This window comes from Halichoerus grypus, chromosome 5, assembly GCF_964656455.1.
Source record: "Halichoerus grypus chromosome 5, mHalGry1.hap1.1, whole genome shotgun sequence".
Lineage (NCBI taxonomy): Eukaryota > Metazoa > Chordata > Mammalia > Carnivora > Phocidae > Halichoerus > Halichoerus grypus.
In genome coordinates this window covers 117,528,581-117,545,662 of record NC_135716.1, presented here as the reverse complement: position 1 = coordinate 117,545,662, position 17,082 = coordinate 117,528,581, and the positions used below count along the sequence as shown (strand labels likewise).

The 17,082-nt window shown below is 43.6% G+C and overlaps 1 long non-coding RNA gene across 2 annotated transcripts in view; it reads left to right on the top strand.

Moving 5' to 3' along the window:
* Positions 1-255: 255 nt before the first annotated feature.
* The window catches only part of LOC144381909 (uncharacterized), an 85,085-nt gene continuing 68,258 nt past the window's right edge, over positions 256-17,082 (top strand). Inside the window, exons 1-2 of one of the 2 annotated variants that reach the window (XR_013448090.1) lie at positions 256-616; positions 1,920-2,112. This is a non-coding gene — a long non-coding RNA (uncharacterized LOC144381909). The remainder of the gene's footprint in view (positions 617-1,919; positions 2,113-17,082) is intronic. The other variant, XR_013448091.1, reaches the window with a different exon arrangement.

Below are 17,082 nucleotides of genomic sequence, written 5' to 3'. Positions count from 1 at the left end.
CTACTGCCCTCCGCGCGAGCGCCAGTCCCCGCCCAGGAGCTCCCGCCGCTGGCGCTAGAGCACGCGGGGACCCCGGGGCCGCGCGCCCGGCCTCGTGGACCCCAGAGCGGCGCTGGCCTCCACGCCGGGTCGGGTTCCCGCGGGAGGCTGGGCGCGACCCGCCCTGCAGGACGGCGCGTGGCTGTGGGGAAGGGGGGGGGGCTGCTGGCCCCTCCCGGCCCGCCCGCTGCTGCGCGGGGCGCGGGGCTCGGGGCCGCGGGGGCTGCCCGTCCCTGCCATCCCCGCGCGCTCCCTCCGCACGCCCAGGCGCGGTGCCCGCCGCGGCCCGTTTCATCCTCCGCACCAGCCTCCCGCGGCGGGATTAGCCACATTTTACCAACGAAGGCCTCCACCCTCCCGGAAGACAGCCACTGGCCCAAGGTGACACGGCTGGAAAGGAAGAGTGGAGGGACTTGAATCCAGGACTTTTTTTTTTCTTTTACTCTACTTCGCGTGGCCCCTGGCTGCTAGGGTTCGGGGGAACCTATCTGTAGCCCCGTGCGACCTGTGCGGTGACTCCCCGGTTGCGCCTCCAGGGGACCGGCTGGGTTTGGAGGCATCGGCTGCCGTGAAGCAGGTAAAGGCGGGTTTGTCTGTCTGCGGTCCCTGCTTTCCCCTCCGCTTCTCTCTCCTCCCTGGAGCCCAGGCTTTTTAAGCGCTTCCTCTGTCCTGACAAATGCAGACGCCTCAGAAAGGAAGACATCTCAAGCAACTAGTCAGTTGGGGTTGTGCGGTGACTGGCTCCTGTTCCTATAGGAAGGTCCAGCACTCACTAGCTGAAGGTGGAAGGAATTCACCCGGTAAATGCCATTCTCCGGGCTGCACATTCGTGAACCCGAGAAACTTGCTATGACCAGGTGCTAAATCCTGAAGAATATGTTCCTTGGCTGCTTCCTCACTGGACTTGTGCTGAGGTACCCGATGATCTACTGAGGTGGCAGGTAGGAGGCTGAGGGACAGCCAAGTGGTGATAACAAGAAAACCTGCCACTTCTGGACTACTTAGGAGGTGCCAGGTGCTCTGAGGAGCTCTTTAGAAGATTTCATCCTCACAAACCCAGGAGGCAGTATGATTATTCTGCTTTAACCCATGAGAGATCCAAAGCTTTCAGAGGTATCTGTCCTGTCCAAGATCCTGCGGTGGCAGAGCCGGGTTCTGCCCAGGGCTGCAGACTCCAGAGCCTGTGACTTCCCCATAGAAGGGGATGGGGACCGCTCATCGGAGACACACAAATAAGAGTGCACAGGGAGACCACATTATTCCTCAGACTCTCAGGCGAATTTGAACCAGCTTTAAGATATGGGGCGGGGGTGGGGGGACGGGGACATCCCTGCTTCTTGTCCAAATCCAAAGAGGAGATCCAAGGTTTCAGTCAGGAAGGCTCTTTTTTTAATCAATTGTTTTTTGTTTTCAGAACTAAGGTGGAAATGACCCAGTGAGGAAGGAAAATGAGCAAGGCCTGCCCTGGTCACATAATTAAAACATATATGCTGGCCAAAGGTACATCACTCCCCCACCTCTCCCTTCAGTGAGAGAAAGGCCCTTTCTGAACCGGAGGCCTATTAAAGCATTCCACTGGAGAATTCTCTGACCCTTCTGAAGGGACACTGTGAGAACCTTGTTCCTTAGAATGCAGTCACACAAAGGGTTTTGTGCAAATACCCAGCCATGATTCTATAAATGCAAAGAAGCATTAGGGATGGTATGTGAACAAAAGCTGGACAGAGGATGCACGCCCAGATGCTGAAGTTGGCCAGGTTGCAATCTGAATGATCTAATGTTTTCTGGCTCCTTCTTGCTTCGCTTTTCCAATTTGGTTTGAATATTTGCATTACTATATTATTTTCCCTGTACAATTGCTGTTGTCTGTACACAATTAGGTCATTTTCCTAGTTGGGTGAGGACACGCTTCAGACGTGAGATGAACTACAGCTGGTAGCTGGTTCTCTCCTGAGATGTGCATTTAGATCCCCATCTTGTTGATCCCAAAGACTCTACCTGCACCCAAGATCCGAAAGTTTTAATGTAGGTCATTCAACCAAGTGGAAAGAACCACAGCATCCCTTTGTAATGGTGGGTAAGCACATCTTGTTTCTATAACTTTCGGGTTGATTTGCTGATCTAATCATGCTGTTCCTTGGGCCAAACCTAACCTTGTATCGTAATGCTCCAGACAAAAGAAAGGGCTGTTTCCTGGCGGCCTGTGGCTTCTTAGGTCTGTGGAAGTCTGCTAAAGTAGACCCTGAGCAAGGGAGAAGGAAAGGGAAGTACCAGGGTGAAGAGGATGGGCAAGCTGCCCCCAGAGGTGAACCCAGAAATGCACATAGATGTTCAAGCCAGTACAAGAGGTTGAACTTTGACCTAGGACTTTGAAGAGGGAATGAAAGGGGATCCCAGAGGAATGGAGGCTTATTTTGCAGATGAAAGCTGATTTGGGCCATGTTCACAAAGTGCTCTGCAATCCCTCACCGGTGTAAAATCTCACTGATACACATGCCTCTAATCCAGCTTTCTCACCTCTCTGGAATTTGTGGCCCTTTGGGCAAGGCCAGTGCTATATTTTATATGTGTGATACCTTTAAAATAAGGTGGGGCCAAACAAATGGAAAGGACAGGCTGTGATTAAAGTCACCGGGGAAGCCCCCTGACTCTTAAAGTGCTTTGTAATCAGACATGACCACACTTAGCTCATCGAGTGCTGCATTCTGGCAGGACCATCTCTCTGGCTCAACCTTCTCATGGTTCCTGCTTGCTTCCTCTCCCCATTCCTGAGATCTGAATCTATGACGCTGACCTTGTTTCTCCTCTCTCCTTTCCTTTTTATCCAAATAATTCATTCATCATTTGTTTACTAGATATTTGATCACCTTCTGTGTCACATCTGTTCTAGATGCTGGAGTTACAACCAGTGAATAAGGAGTCTCTGCTCTCACAGAGCTCAGTCTAAAGAGGAACACTGACCACAAAGTGTGATAGGCATCATGTGAAGGGAAGCCCACTTCAAGCATTTAGCAGTGATTGAATCAGGATGCAGCTAAGACTCAAAGAGATGGTTCTCACAGATGGCTGATGACAAGATTGGAGCTAGAGAGACCATTCAGGAATCGAAGCCTGGCCTCCTGCCACCACTTCCTTCCTAAGGCTATCTAGAGTGCCACAGTTGGTCTTTTTTGGTCTTTTTCATCCAGTTACACAGAGTTCACACTTAGCCTTCTCCCAAGACTATGCTATTCCCACCTCAGTAAAACACTCATTTGTCACTAAAGCCAGATATGTGCCCTACCTCCGAGAACTGATGTGCTGATAAACTGAGCTGACAGATATAAAAGTGCTTTGAGAACTGCACTGCAATACAATTCTAAGTACTAAAGCTACTATCAAAGTAACATTTAGTTCCATCGACAAATCAGCCAAGGGATTAACCACTAGTCAATACCAGGTTCTGTGGGAGTGAAGCTATCGAAGCTATCTTCATGGATATAGTATGGCTCCATCCCTAAAGGAATTTATGACAAGCTGATGGTACAAAGATAAAGAGAAAACAAAGTAGGCATTTATGGAGTGCTTGTCATGTGGTTTTCCTTACAGTATCTCAAATAATCCTCACAGTCGTCTAGGGATATAGGCATTATTTTCTTCCTGGATGGAACGCCCTCCCCCAATCCCTGTCTGTTCAAGCACAATATAGCATAGTAGCTAAAAGCCCTGGATCAGGACTCAAACTGCTTGAATTCATATCCAGGCACTGCCAATTGCTTTCTATATGACAGGGAACATTACTCAAATTCTCTATGCTTCAGTTGTAAAATTGAGATGCTAAGAATAGTACCTATCTTATGCTTTCTTGTAAGGATATCGTGACCATACATGTTAAGTACTTGCCACAGTGCTTGGTCCAGAGTAAGCATGAGATAAAAGGTAGGTATTATTATTATTATCCAGCTCCAACACCTTTGTATCTGCAAAACCTTCCCAGATCCCCCATTAGAATTGGTCTCTTTTACCCCTACATCCTCTCATCACTGTGGGCATGCCTCTAAGCATATTTTTAAGTGTACCTGGTTATTAGTGTCTGATACAGAAAAACCAATAAAAATGTTGATGGTTGGATAAATGGATGTTTCTGTCTCCCAAAATTATATCACATGTTCATAGAAGGCAAAATATTGTGTTTCTAGCTATAAGACAGAACATCTGGATATCCTAGATAAAATATAACAAATATACTTTTAAATGCATAGTCAAACTCTCATGCAAATTAGGGAAATCCTCATTACACATGTGTGTACGCACACAGACTGGGATTCAAAATGGTAAATTGCCACTGGAGCTCTGCTGCTTTGGGAAGCCTGTCTATCCCAGTGACTTTGAGGCTTGGTTTTAGGGGCATTATGGGAGACACGAGACCAGGCTTAGTGCCCTCAAAAGATGGAGAGTAGGAATAGCGAATTCTGCATAAAAGTGAGACTCACAAAAGGATACATACTAAATGAAAGAACAGACTAGAAAAAAAGCCTACCTATCTGCAATGAAGAGAAATGAGAAACTTTGTCTGTCTTAGCCTGGACTCGTAAGATGTTAAAACACAATCTTTCCCTCACACAAGTGTAGGATTTGAAATTTATACTATCTGCATGGTCTGGGAAACTTCAGCTGTAAATTAGTTTAAATTGGCCCCAGGTTGGTAGCATACCAGGGCACCTGGCAGAAGCAGCTCTTTTGTGGACATTCCACAAGCTTCATGGGAGTCTAACAGATAAAGTTCCAGTGAACATAAGATCACAATTAAAATGATAACCACGCTAGGAAACACACAAGCTACCCTGAGTGAAAGCCAGTAGAAACCACAATGAACAGAATTAGACATTATATAACAGTTCTCGTATACCAAATATCAAGTGTTTAAAATGTTTAAAGCAATAGAAAGGGGAAACAAAAACATGAAAAAAGAATAAACAGAATCTAAAAAGACCAGGCAGAATTGAGAAAAAGCCAAATACTACTTCTGAAAATAAAAAGGATAATTATTAAAATTAGAAACAGGAAGCAAGTACAACAGATACAGATAAAGAGAGAATTAGAGAACTGGAAGATAAATCTGAAGACATTACTCAGGATACAGCAAAAAAGGGGAAGGCAAAGAAATGGGAAACAAGATGTTAAAGAGGTCAGGAAGAAAAAAAATAGAAATGTGAGAAAGGCAGTATTTAGAGAAAAAGGGCTAAAATACTTCCAGAATTAAGGGAAAGAAGTAGGCTTGTTTAATCTTTGACTCTAAAGCATCTGGCAAGTGCCTGGTACATAGTAGATGCCCAGTAAATGTTTGTTAAGTTGAACTGACACATGTGCTATAGCATTTGCTTGTCCATTACTTCATACACCTATTTATTTAAAAAATTCACCAGAGATACAGTTGTGAATGAAACAGACAAAATCCTTGTCTTTATTGACCTTGTGTTCTGGATGAAGAAGGCAAATAATAAACAAGTGAGCAAACTAATACTCAAGATCCTTTTTGATTATAAGAAGTGATATGAAGAAGTAAAAGCGTTATTTAGTAGATATATTTGGACGAGGATTTCATTGAAGAAGTGAGACCTCAATGATAAAAAGTCAAGTGAAAGAACACATCCTAAGCAAAGTATATAGCAAGTAAAAGGGCAATGAATGAAAAATAATGTGGCATTTTCAAGGAAGAGAAAGAAGCCAGTGTGTCTGGAGTTCCATGAGTGACATGGAGAGTGATATGAGATGTGATCTGAGAAGTGGGCAGGAGAAATGGGATTTTTTTTTTTTTCCTGAGAGCAGCAGGAAGTCATTGGAAGATTTTAAGTGTAGGAAGCAGTGTGTTCTGTTACCTTGGCCACTGTGTGGTGTGGGAATGGACTGTAGTGGGAAAAGAATGGAAACAAGGAGCCTCATTGGTGATTTCAGTTGTCCAGGCATAAGATGATAGAAACTCAGACCAGGATGATGGCTGTGCATATGGAGAAAAGTGTTTGGATTTAGCTGTTTTTTGATGTAAAAGGTGAAGGAAAGAAAAGGAGGAATCATGCATGATTCCTATTTTTGGATTGAGCAATTAGGTGAAGTGTAGTGCCATTTTCCAAGATGGAGAAGAGTTCTACTCTTCTCGAGTAACACTTGGGTGGGGGTGAGGTGGGAACATGAAGCAGGAGTTCTGTTTTGGGCATGTTAAGCTTGAGAAGCTTATCAGACATCTAAGTAAACAGCGCTATATAAGAATATGGAGGAGCTCAGGAAAATGAGCCCCAAGTGAAGGAACGGTCATATATTGAGATGTAGGTTTCTTTCAAGATCTCCTTAATAGTGTAGGCTTGGACAGGGGTACACATAGGAGACTGACCACTTCCAGCTGCAGACCCTGTGGGAATAGTCAATGTAGCTCCAGAGTTCAGAAGACTCTGCCTGCCCAGTGTCCAACCCAGAGGGGAGCCTGGAGTCTTCCAGCCCCATCTAAACCCATTGCTTTTGGTAGCGGCTGTAGTTTTAAGCCAGCGTGCAGTCTGAAAGATGCCAAAAGACTGAGTACAGAAACGGCGTGGTGACAAACCTAAGTGGCTCTTGTGTGAGGAAGGGTGGAGAAGTCATCAGATAATCTGGCTCCCACCCACTCCCACCCACCAGCTCAGAGCATTGTATCTAAGAGATCCAAGGGAGTAGAGTCAAGAATATGACGCATCAGGAGGTACAAAGAAAAAGGAGATCCCAGCATGAGGTAATGACTGTAAAATGCCATAGCCCATTACATAAGCGAAAGTGAAACCTCTGAGGAACAAATAAACAAAGGGTATCATATTGATATAAAAATACAAGAAGCTCACTCTGTGGTTGCTGACACACATCACTGTGGAAACAAAACCATGTCCAAAGTGGCTATGGTTAAACTTGGAACCACATGACAGGAGCTTTAGGAAGTTCCAAAATAATCAAGAATAACTTGAACAAAGTAGCATTCTTCCCCAGGCTTATGGTTTTGAGAGAAGGGACGAGCATTCCTCTGGAGAGGAGGGACAGCAATTCAAGGGGTCAAACTGACTCAAGGTTCATTTGAAAGAAGGAAATTACTGCAGCCTTGGAAAAGGACCATCAGTTGACTGACACTAGTCAGGATTCACTCTCAAGTCCATGAGACTATAGTAGAATACTTTCCTTCTCAGCACTGCCCCCCACATATGTATATATCCATCCTTACTGAGAAATCTGTCTTTTTTTTATTGCTCAGGAAAACCAAGACTATCACTTTAGTTCTGTACCTGATCATGTCCACTTTACCTTGGCCACTAGGAAACTCAGAACCAAATTAAGTACATAAAACTTTAGGTAAGCATGTAGCCTGTGTGGCAGCTTCATTGTTGGCTTAATCTTGTTTTTATATCCTTATTTTTCTCTCATTCACCATTTTCTGATTTAAAAACAAAACAAAAACAGTGTATTTGACCTACAATGTGTTTTGGAATAAAGTAGAATACAAATAAACTTTCTGCCCAAACAAGGCAGCATGAAAAGCAGGCACCTGGTGGTATTATGCCATCCCAGTGAGCCAAAGAGGTTCTAATTACTGTCTGTTAGACACTCACGTCAGAATCATTAAGTTCATTAGATAGACAGGAATCTTGCTTCAGCCATAAACAAGATGACAAATTAAACATTCATGAACAAAAGAAGGAGGTATTCAAAGTAAGAAGGGCAGAGCCAATAAAAACAATCAAATGTGCAATTCTAATTCCTGTAGGGGGTGATTTCCACCCAGCCCAGGGTAAAGCTTCCAGGAGGAGCTCCTCTGGCCTGCCTGGGTGGTTCTCTTACAGAAACTTGGCTGTGTCCTGGGTATAGCTGGTCCCTCAGCTTTCACCTACTAGGATCGACCACAATCTTGTCTAGACAAGTGGGTCAAAACCTCTGGAAAGGTTACTTGGCCTGGTTTCTGATTATTTCTTTACATTTTAATAGTTTTTATTCATTTTTTGTTCTTTCTTAAATTACCAAAGTTATTCAACTTTTTTAAATTATAAAGGTAACACAAAGGCAATAAAAATTCAAGTAATACCAAAGACATAAAATAAAAAATCAAACTTCCCCTTCTTTACCTCCCATTCCATTGCTTCTCCCCATTCATCAAGAGTAACCAGCAATATCTGTTCAGTATGGATACTTCTGGATCTTTTCTATGCACATTCAGACATATTTACATATGTATACATATACTCATAAAGTTTATGTATAGCTTTGTGTTTTTTTAAAGAATTTTTTATTCACATTATTCTGTAACTTATTTTTTGCACTCATTAAAATATTGTGGATTCTACTTCTATTACATACATATCAACCACATTTTTTATAATGGCTCCTGAATGAATTATGAATCAGTAAAACTATACCATACTATATTCAGTCTATTAAGGAGCATTTACACTGTTTCTAATATTTTGATAGTACAAGTTAATGTCACAATGAACATTCTTATACTTGTATCTTTTTGCTGTTTTTCTTTCTAAGGAGAACTGCTGGATCAAGGGTATGCATGTGTTAAATTGTGATAGGCACTGCCAACTTGCCTTCCAGGAGGATTGACCAATTTGCACTTCTACCAACTATGAAAGAGTACCCTTTGTTCACATTCTCATCCACAATGGAGGGTGCCAGTTTTTTAAATTTTGGCAGAACTGATTGACAAGAACACAGTACTTATTTTAATTTGTCTTTGGCCAGTAGTAAGGCTGATCATCATTTTTAGTCCTTCTTTTTACAATGGCTACAATGAAAGACAAAGTTGAAGGTGTGGTTTTGGTTTCTTTTTGATACAGATGACCATCAAAACAGTGATATTTTGAGCTATTGATCCCTATGAAGATCCACATGTGAATGTTACACATTTCCATGTCAGGAAAGTCAGTCATAACTGAACTTCTAAGGCCAAATTGTACCTGGTGTTTATTCTTGGATTCATTTAATGGCTTTGGTCCAAAGTATTAAAAGATGTCAGAACTGTATTCTGATAATGTTCTCTTGTACCACCATTATCACACTAACAGTTATATGTAACAGAAACAACTCTGATCAAATTATGGAAAAAGAAACATATTAGACAACTATTGGGATCCCACTATTGAGTTAATTAATGGATGAAAGGGTCCCAGGAACACCATGGTGGTCTCACAGCAGGCATGGTATGGCTGGAAGGTCACCTCCAAACAGCAAATGTTTTAAGTTTCTAGATCTCTGTGCTCAAGCCTAATTCTCTTTTTTCTTTCTTCTTTCGTTCTTTTTTTTCTTTTCCTTCTTTCTTTTTCTTTTTCTTTCTTTCTTTCTTTTTTTCTTTCTTTCTTTCTTTTTCTTTCCTTTTTCTTTCTTTCTTTCCTTTTTTTTTTTTTCTTTCCCTCCCTTCCTTCTCTTTTGAGAGAGCATGCGAGCAGGGGAAGGGGCAGAGGGAGAGAGAATCTCAAGCAGGGCTCCACGCTCAGCACGGAGCCTGATGTGGGGCTTGATCTTATGACCCCAAGATCATAACCTGAGCCAAAATCAAGAGTCAGATGCTTAACCGACTGAGCCACCCAGGCGCCCCCAAGAGTCTAATTCTAGGAAGAAAACATTTTATTGGCTTAACTTGGGCCTCAAGGGAGGGCAGGCTCTTAATTACAGTCCCAACAGACAACAGACTGAATCCAACAGGAAAGAGATCCTTCTTCAAAAGGAAATGAAGTACCCTTAGGAAGTGAAATGGATGCTCCTTAGCTAAAAAACAAACAAACAAAACTATCCCCTACACTCAACTTTACAATCGCCATCTCCTTCTCTTCACCTTGTAAACCTGCCCAGTCCCCACAGTCATACAGATAATCTGACAGCATGCTCCTCACATCCAAAAGGGGAGCTTGTGCGGCAGAAAAATGGACACCATCCTATTCGTTACATTTTGTGCAATGCTTGTTCAAGAACCTTCCACTGTTCCAGCCCTGGGATTAAAATATTGAAGTCTTAGAATAAGAACAATAATCCTGAGAGGTTTTTTTGTTTTGTTTTTGTTTTTTTTTTAAAGATTTTATTTATTTATTTGTCAGAGAAAGAAAGAGCACAAGCAGGGGTAGTGGCAGGCAGAGGAAGAAGCAGGCTCCCTGCAGGGAACTCAATGCAGGGCTGGATCCCAGGACCCTGGGATCATGACCTGAGCCAAAGGCAGATGCTTAACCAAGCCACCCAGGCCTCCCCTGAGAGGTTTTAATATTGGTCTTCACTCATTCTCCCTTCTCCTTGGTTATCCTTAAATGCACAGAAATTGTCTATTCATCTAGTCATCCATGCAACCACTATTTATAGAGAGCAACCTTGTGCTAGACATTGTTGTAGGTTCTGAGGGGACAGCAATGAAATGGAAAGACATGGTCTCTGTCCTGGTAATAGATGAGGCTGGAAAGAGTAAGCAAGGTTGGAACTTGGACTTTGGATTTTACTTGAAAAGCAACAGAAAGTTACTCAAAGGTTTTGGGCAGGCAAGAAACATGATCAGATTATACTTTAGATAACATCATTCTAAATGGACAGACAGACAGAGTGGACTCCAAGGGTCAAGAACAGAAGCCAAGAGACCAGACAGAGGATCAATGAGGTAGCTAGAAAAGATGGTAGCCTGGACTAGTTTGGTTGGCCAAAGAATACAGAGATATGCACAGAATAAAGAGATATTTAGGAGGTAGAATGAACAGGATTAGGTGATTAAAGTGTTATAGGAAAGAGACAAATATAACTCTGGTATTTCTGGTATGAGCAACTGGATGACTGGTGATGACAATGGGTAGCCCAGGAGGAGCTGGTTAGAGGCAGGTGGAGAAAAGGATAAATTAGCTGTGGGTCACATTGAGTACATGTGTGATTTGCATGTCAAGTTAGGTGTCTGGTCTCAAGTTCAGTAGGGATATTCAGAATATGGAGTTATCAAGGGACATGAAGCCAAGGAGTTAGAAGACTCTGCCCAAGGAGAAGGTGTAAATTGAACACAGAGGGTCACCAACATTGGACTCATAGTTTAAATAAGAAACCCTGGAGTATTCTGCCTCAAGAATTATAACTCCGTATCCTGTGCAAGTCCACATCAAGTCTTCTCCATCGCAGTTTATTCTATAGGCCGTAACAACAGCCAGCTCCTTCATCTGAGGAGATTAATGACTTAGGCAACAGTCCTGGTGGATCCACCATTTGCTTCAGCTTGGAGAAAGATTCCCAACTACTTCTGTTCTGTTCCATCTTGTCTGCAGAAAGAGGTGTTCCTCATCATGCCCATATTCTCACACAAATTGTGCAGGTAGGTCCCCACCTCTGGTTCAAGCCACTGGACCCCGGGCTACACAGGCTACGGGTTGGTGGGGGTGGGATGGTGGGGTCAACCCTTGAGGAGAGCCCAGCCCTGACTAAGGCCCTGCCTTCTACTCTGTTCTTTTGTCCTCATGGCAGATTGGAGGATGGCATTTCCTCCACACAGTGTGGTCCCAGTTGCTCCCCTCCTGCCTCTCTCCCTCACTTCAGTGCTAGGTTAGCCAGTCACTGGATATGGAAAAACTGTGCATTTGCTGGATACTTTGGGTCTTTGTTTCTGTTTCTGTCTGAGGTACCAAAAAAAGAGAAGAAGAGAAAAGAAATACACAGGAAGCACATTAGTAGGCTGAGCTAGGACTGTGCTACACTTTCAGATGACAGCTTACCTACAGACAGAGGATTCAGGGATCAAGCTGGAGTTCTTAATATTGCCAGGAGATACCCAGAAGGCTGGGAATAGGGCGAAAGATCAGACACCTAAAGCTGTTGAAAACCACACAGAGTTTTGGTAAATATATGCACAATTTAAAAAACTTCTTTGCACAGCGCCTGGGTGGCTCAGTCGTAGGGCGTCTGCCTTCGGCTCAGGTCATGATCCCAGGGTCCTGGGATCCCTGCTCAGCAGGAAGCCTGCTTCCTCCTCTCCCACTCCCCCTGCTTGTGTTCCCTCTCTCGCTGTGTCTCTGTCAAATAAATAAATAAAATCTTAAAAAAAAAAACTTTTTTGCAAAAATATAGGTGTCTTCAGGTTAGCCCTCCCTGTTAATCCAAGGAATTGCTTGAGCCTCGTGGCCTAGTCCATGATCCCGGCTCTGACTGCGGCTGCCCATGAAGGCCTCAGTGAATTCCTCTTGGAGCCTCCAGACTTCCTTGGCTGGTAACTTGTTCCTCTTGGGACAGTTTTGCCTGAGTTGAACGGCCTGGCCCCCAGCTGTGTGCCGGCCCTCTCCGGTAAGAGGAAACGCTTTCAGTTTAGTCCATTAACACAAACATTCAGAAGCAAACATTCAAAAGCCACAGATCATGTTCACATAAATAAAACAGGATTAAGGAAAGTTGCACCCCAGAAACCAAAGGGGCATTTAAAAAACTGCCCTTGCCTTCCAAGTAGGCAAGCGGGTGGCAAAGCCACAGCGATTCCAAAGGCTTGTGTGCCTGGTAGAGCTGGGTGGCGGAGGCCACAGACCTTTGAAGAGGAAATGCCATCCCCGGGACAGGCAGGCAGCCAGCCCCTGAGTCCTGAAAGTACCAGAGAGGAGCAGAAAGCAGTGAAGGAGAAGGGGGAGTGCAGTGAGGAAGTGAAAAAGGGGAGGAAGGAACAGAGCAAATAAATGGGGAGACTCTTCCCGACTAGGGTCCCCACACCCAGACCAAAGAGTCACTAGACAGAGCAATTCACTGTGCCCCTGAGACCAAGCCTGGGCATGGAGAGTCCTGGGCGGCGGGCACAGCCCAGGGTGACTAAGGCTTTGAGGAAGGGAGTGCGTCGCAGCTGAGGGGTGGAGAGGGGTGGTGGTGTCTGGGCTGAGAGATGCCTTCTTTTTGAACGCTTCAGAGGAAATTAACTTTACAAGGTGCCTCCCTGTCTTCCAGAGTTATTTAAAAGAAAGGAGGGAGTAAAGAAGAAATGGAAAAACGGTAATACCTCAGGAAGGGCTATGTGATCCTCAGAGAAGGAAATGAGAGGAAGATTAAGTGACGAATGTGCAACCTCTCCTCGGGGAGGAAGAACTCTGAATGTGACCTTGTGCAAATGAAAAAGAAACACAACCACCAATGTGGCAAAGGGCAAAATGTGCCCGTGTGCGCCCACGTGTGTGCGCACACACTCACACCCCCCAGCTTTGAATATCTAAATGACTAAATGCTGTAAGACTCCAAGAGTCTGTCAGTACTCCTGTCTCAAGAAGGCAGCACTGAATGCTAAAGGAATGGCAGCGAGTGCGGGAGTTGGTGTAAATCATGGGGTCACCAGAAGGTATAAATCTGGGAACCTTTGCAAGTCTTAACAGTGGGGCCAGTAGATGGATAGCTAGGCACTGACTGCTCTTTTGTTGAAGAAAAAAATAAAAAAAACAAAAAAAACCCCACTACATCTAAAAACTCGTAAAAAAAACCCCCAAAAACCAAGGAAGCCAACTGAAGCCATCTATTTCACAGGGTAGGAAGCCAGGTGTTTTCCTGCATGTTAAAAAACCAGGATTTAAATTTTTAAAACCCTCCTGCCTGACAATAATCCTCAGATCAGATGAGGCTACCCTCGCCCAACTCTGGTAAGCCCTGCCAGTGTTTGAAAGCACAATCCTTAGAAGCCTGTGCCTGCCCAGACACATGCATCCAGTAACTTCTTAGATTCAAAACTGCGTTCAGGTAGAATGGCAAATCCCAGGTTGAAAAAAAAAAATTGGGAGAGAAACAACCCATCTATTGCTTCTTTTCTGTCTCTGCACTCCTAAGTCCTTTAGTCCCTCAAAGTCACTTAGGATGGCAGTCTAGAAGGACTTTGATGCCTCTAGAGGTGGCCCTCAGGGTGGGGGGCCTCCTCATGCAGGAGATACCCCTGGGCCTTCCAGATCGCACTGTGTTTAGCCCACTGGTGAAGGAAACAGCTCTAGCTAGTTTCTGCTGGCTCCTTCATCAAAGCTGCTCCTTGAACCTCTCAAAGCTCCACTCCTTCCAACATGGAAGCCCAAAGAGGGTTAGGAATTTTCTTCACCAAATTAACAGAGTATCCTGATTGATGTACTTTAGGACAGAAACTAACCAAAGCAAAGTATACAAGGTCATGATGGACAGCTCCATTCTTCATGGGCTAATTTTTATTTTCAATTTTTCTTATTATTTTGTGAACCAACAGATTTAGAAACAATCATAGCCACGGTATACTGAATGCTTTATCATGTGCCAGATGCTATGTATATATCTTGTATAATTCTTATAAGCCTGAAATGGGTACCATATTGTTTCCTTGGTTAACTGAGGCTCAAAGAGGCTGTATAGCTTGTGAGAGGCTATACAACTAGTAAATCATAGAGTCATAGTTTGAACTCAGTTCTATTTAACACCCAAACCAGTTCCTTTAATCAGTATACTAGATTGGCTCCAGGGGCAAAGATAGTTTTATTTCTGTAGCAGGGAGAAACTAGTAAGAAATTCCATGGTGAGACCTTTGACTAGTATAACCCAATGTTCTGCCTCCGATATTGAACAGCAAGGACATTAGGTAGGCAAGGCTAGGACACTGTATTAAAAAAGTCAAATAATCTAAATACCTTTTTATTGCTCATTAATCTATGTTTAACCCATTAATGTTTTCAGTCTACATAAATCTCTTGGATACTAGGTTCTATAACTTTATCATTTTATTCATTCACTATATTTTTATGTCTCCTGAAACTACTTTTGTTAAGTTTCAAGGGAAGCCCTCATGCTCTAGTATTCCCAGATTTATTTAAAATATTTTATTTATTTGAGAGTGAGCGAGAGAGAGAGAGAGGTAGTGAGAGTGAGAGAGAGAGCACGAGCAAGGGTGAGGGGCAGAGGGAGAGGAAGCAGCAGACTCCCCACTGAGCAGGGAACCCAACGTGGGGCTCAGTCCTAGGACCCTGGGATCATGACCTGAGCCGAAGGCAGATGCTCAATGGACTGAGCCACCCAGGCACCCTAGTATTCCCAGATTTAATAAAATTGCTGATAGAATCAAGATAAAAAAAAAAAAAATCTCAACAGACTGGAATGAAAAGTAGTAAGAAAAAGCCACATTATTCTATTCAGGCTGCCTGAAGAGAAACATGAGGTCCAGGACAAAGGGTGGGATTACTCTGGTTTAGTCTTCACGGCATATATAGTAAGTCATGTTCTAGACACACAGGTTTAATAACAACAAAGACATTTGAGTGTTAAATCAAACAAGAATGATGAGAAAATGACAGAGTGATTCAAAACCACATTCCGTGAGTGTGCATGCAAGTGTATGTACGTGTGTGTGCACGTGTATGTGTTGTGTTGAGGAAGAAGTGGAGGGGGGCAGAGTAACTGACTTGAACATTTGAAGGTGGGGAGTGGATTCAGAGGGAAGAACTGGAACCAAATGCAAAGAAATTGCAAAGGGCTGATTTTGGTGCAGTGTAAGGGAGAATTTTCTAACTCTCAGAACTGCTAAAATGGAATGTGCTGCCTCAAATGGTGATAAGCTTCCCATCTGTGGGGGTATTCAAGTTGAGGCTGAATGACCATTTGTGAGAGATGCTGTTGGGGGAATTCTGACATTGGAGGTGGGTGAGGGTTCAGAAGTGACTCCATGATCTTCAGGATCCCTCCCAGTTATCAGATTCCACACTTAATATCTCTCACCCTTCATTCACCATCTGGGCAATCCCTAAAAAAGCTATTAATCTCTCAAAGCTTCAATTTCCCCTTCAGTAAAAGCATTACATAAAACCTGTGAAATCACAAGTTTGATGTGAAAGTGCTAGTTATATTTTACTAGGATTCATCACAATAATTATATTTATGAAAATAAAAAATATTCATGAATCACCTAAAAATCACCTTGCTTACCTCCTGAGGCACCTTGGGAGGCCCTGGACCAGCTGATCTCTATGATCCTTTTGGGTGTCAGATGCCAAGATTCTATGGTTCTGCAGACTTGACATGTTGGAGGTGAGCACAGAGGAGAGCTGTTTAGAAAAGATGACAAGACCACTAACAGGAGGTGCTCATTTAAACTTGCTCACATTCTCTCTATCATCACTTGGGAAATTGTTACTGCTGCAGTTGCGAATGAGAGTAAAGAAAGCATGCCAGAAGGACTGCAGAATGACAGGAAAATGTTACTAGGATCATCTCTCAACTCCACTTCTAGTTTGATTCTCAGGCTGGCTCTCCCTATGGCACCATATATGGGTACGCAGCCCCATGTAAGTTAGCCCAATGAGGAAGAGAGATGGAGTTTTAGCATTCTTAGTGAAAATGGGATTGACATGCCCATTCCTGAACCAATTACTTTGGCTGAGAGGGTGGAATGGGGAGAGGGGTATCAATCTCAGCCAAACCACACAGATGAGAATGAGGAGAAGTAGCTCTCAAAGGATATGTGGAGTATTAGATAGAAGGACTAAGCAATGTTGGATAGTCCAAGCTCTGGCCACCTAACATCATCCCACAGCTTCCAAACATACAGGCCACACTCCCTTCCCAAAGGGAGATAATATAAAAGCTCATCCAGTCACTAAAGCTAGATCCAAGTCCAATATTTAAGTCAATGTGCAAATCATGTCAAATAACTCTTCATGGTTCAGTGATCTGTGGGTAAATAGTTAAGTTTAACCACACCCTATATATAATAGGAAAGAGAAAACAGAACTGCAATAAAAATTCCAAATTGCAGAGGGGAGAATGTGAAACATCCGGTGGCCATCAGTCCTCACACATATTACAATCTTTTTGGGCAGAAATGGCAAAGACTCCCTATCTTGCAGTGAGGTGAAGGTCTGGGGTTGCCTCAATTTCACTCTCCAAGAGGATCTCCCTTGTCCAACCTCTTTAGAGGACCATACAGCTTTAGCAGCCACTGCTGGTTGGTGTAACACTAGAGTGTATGAGTGCTGGGGGATGGGGCTCTGAGGACCGATTTAGGGGTTGGGCAATCATTTTGGTCATTGGGGATTTCTCTGTGATATAAATCCCTTGTGACTTTTTTTTTTTAAGGAT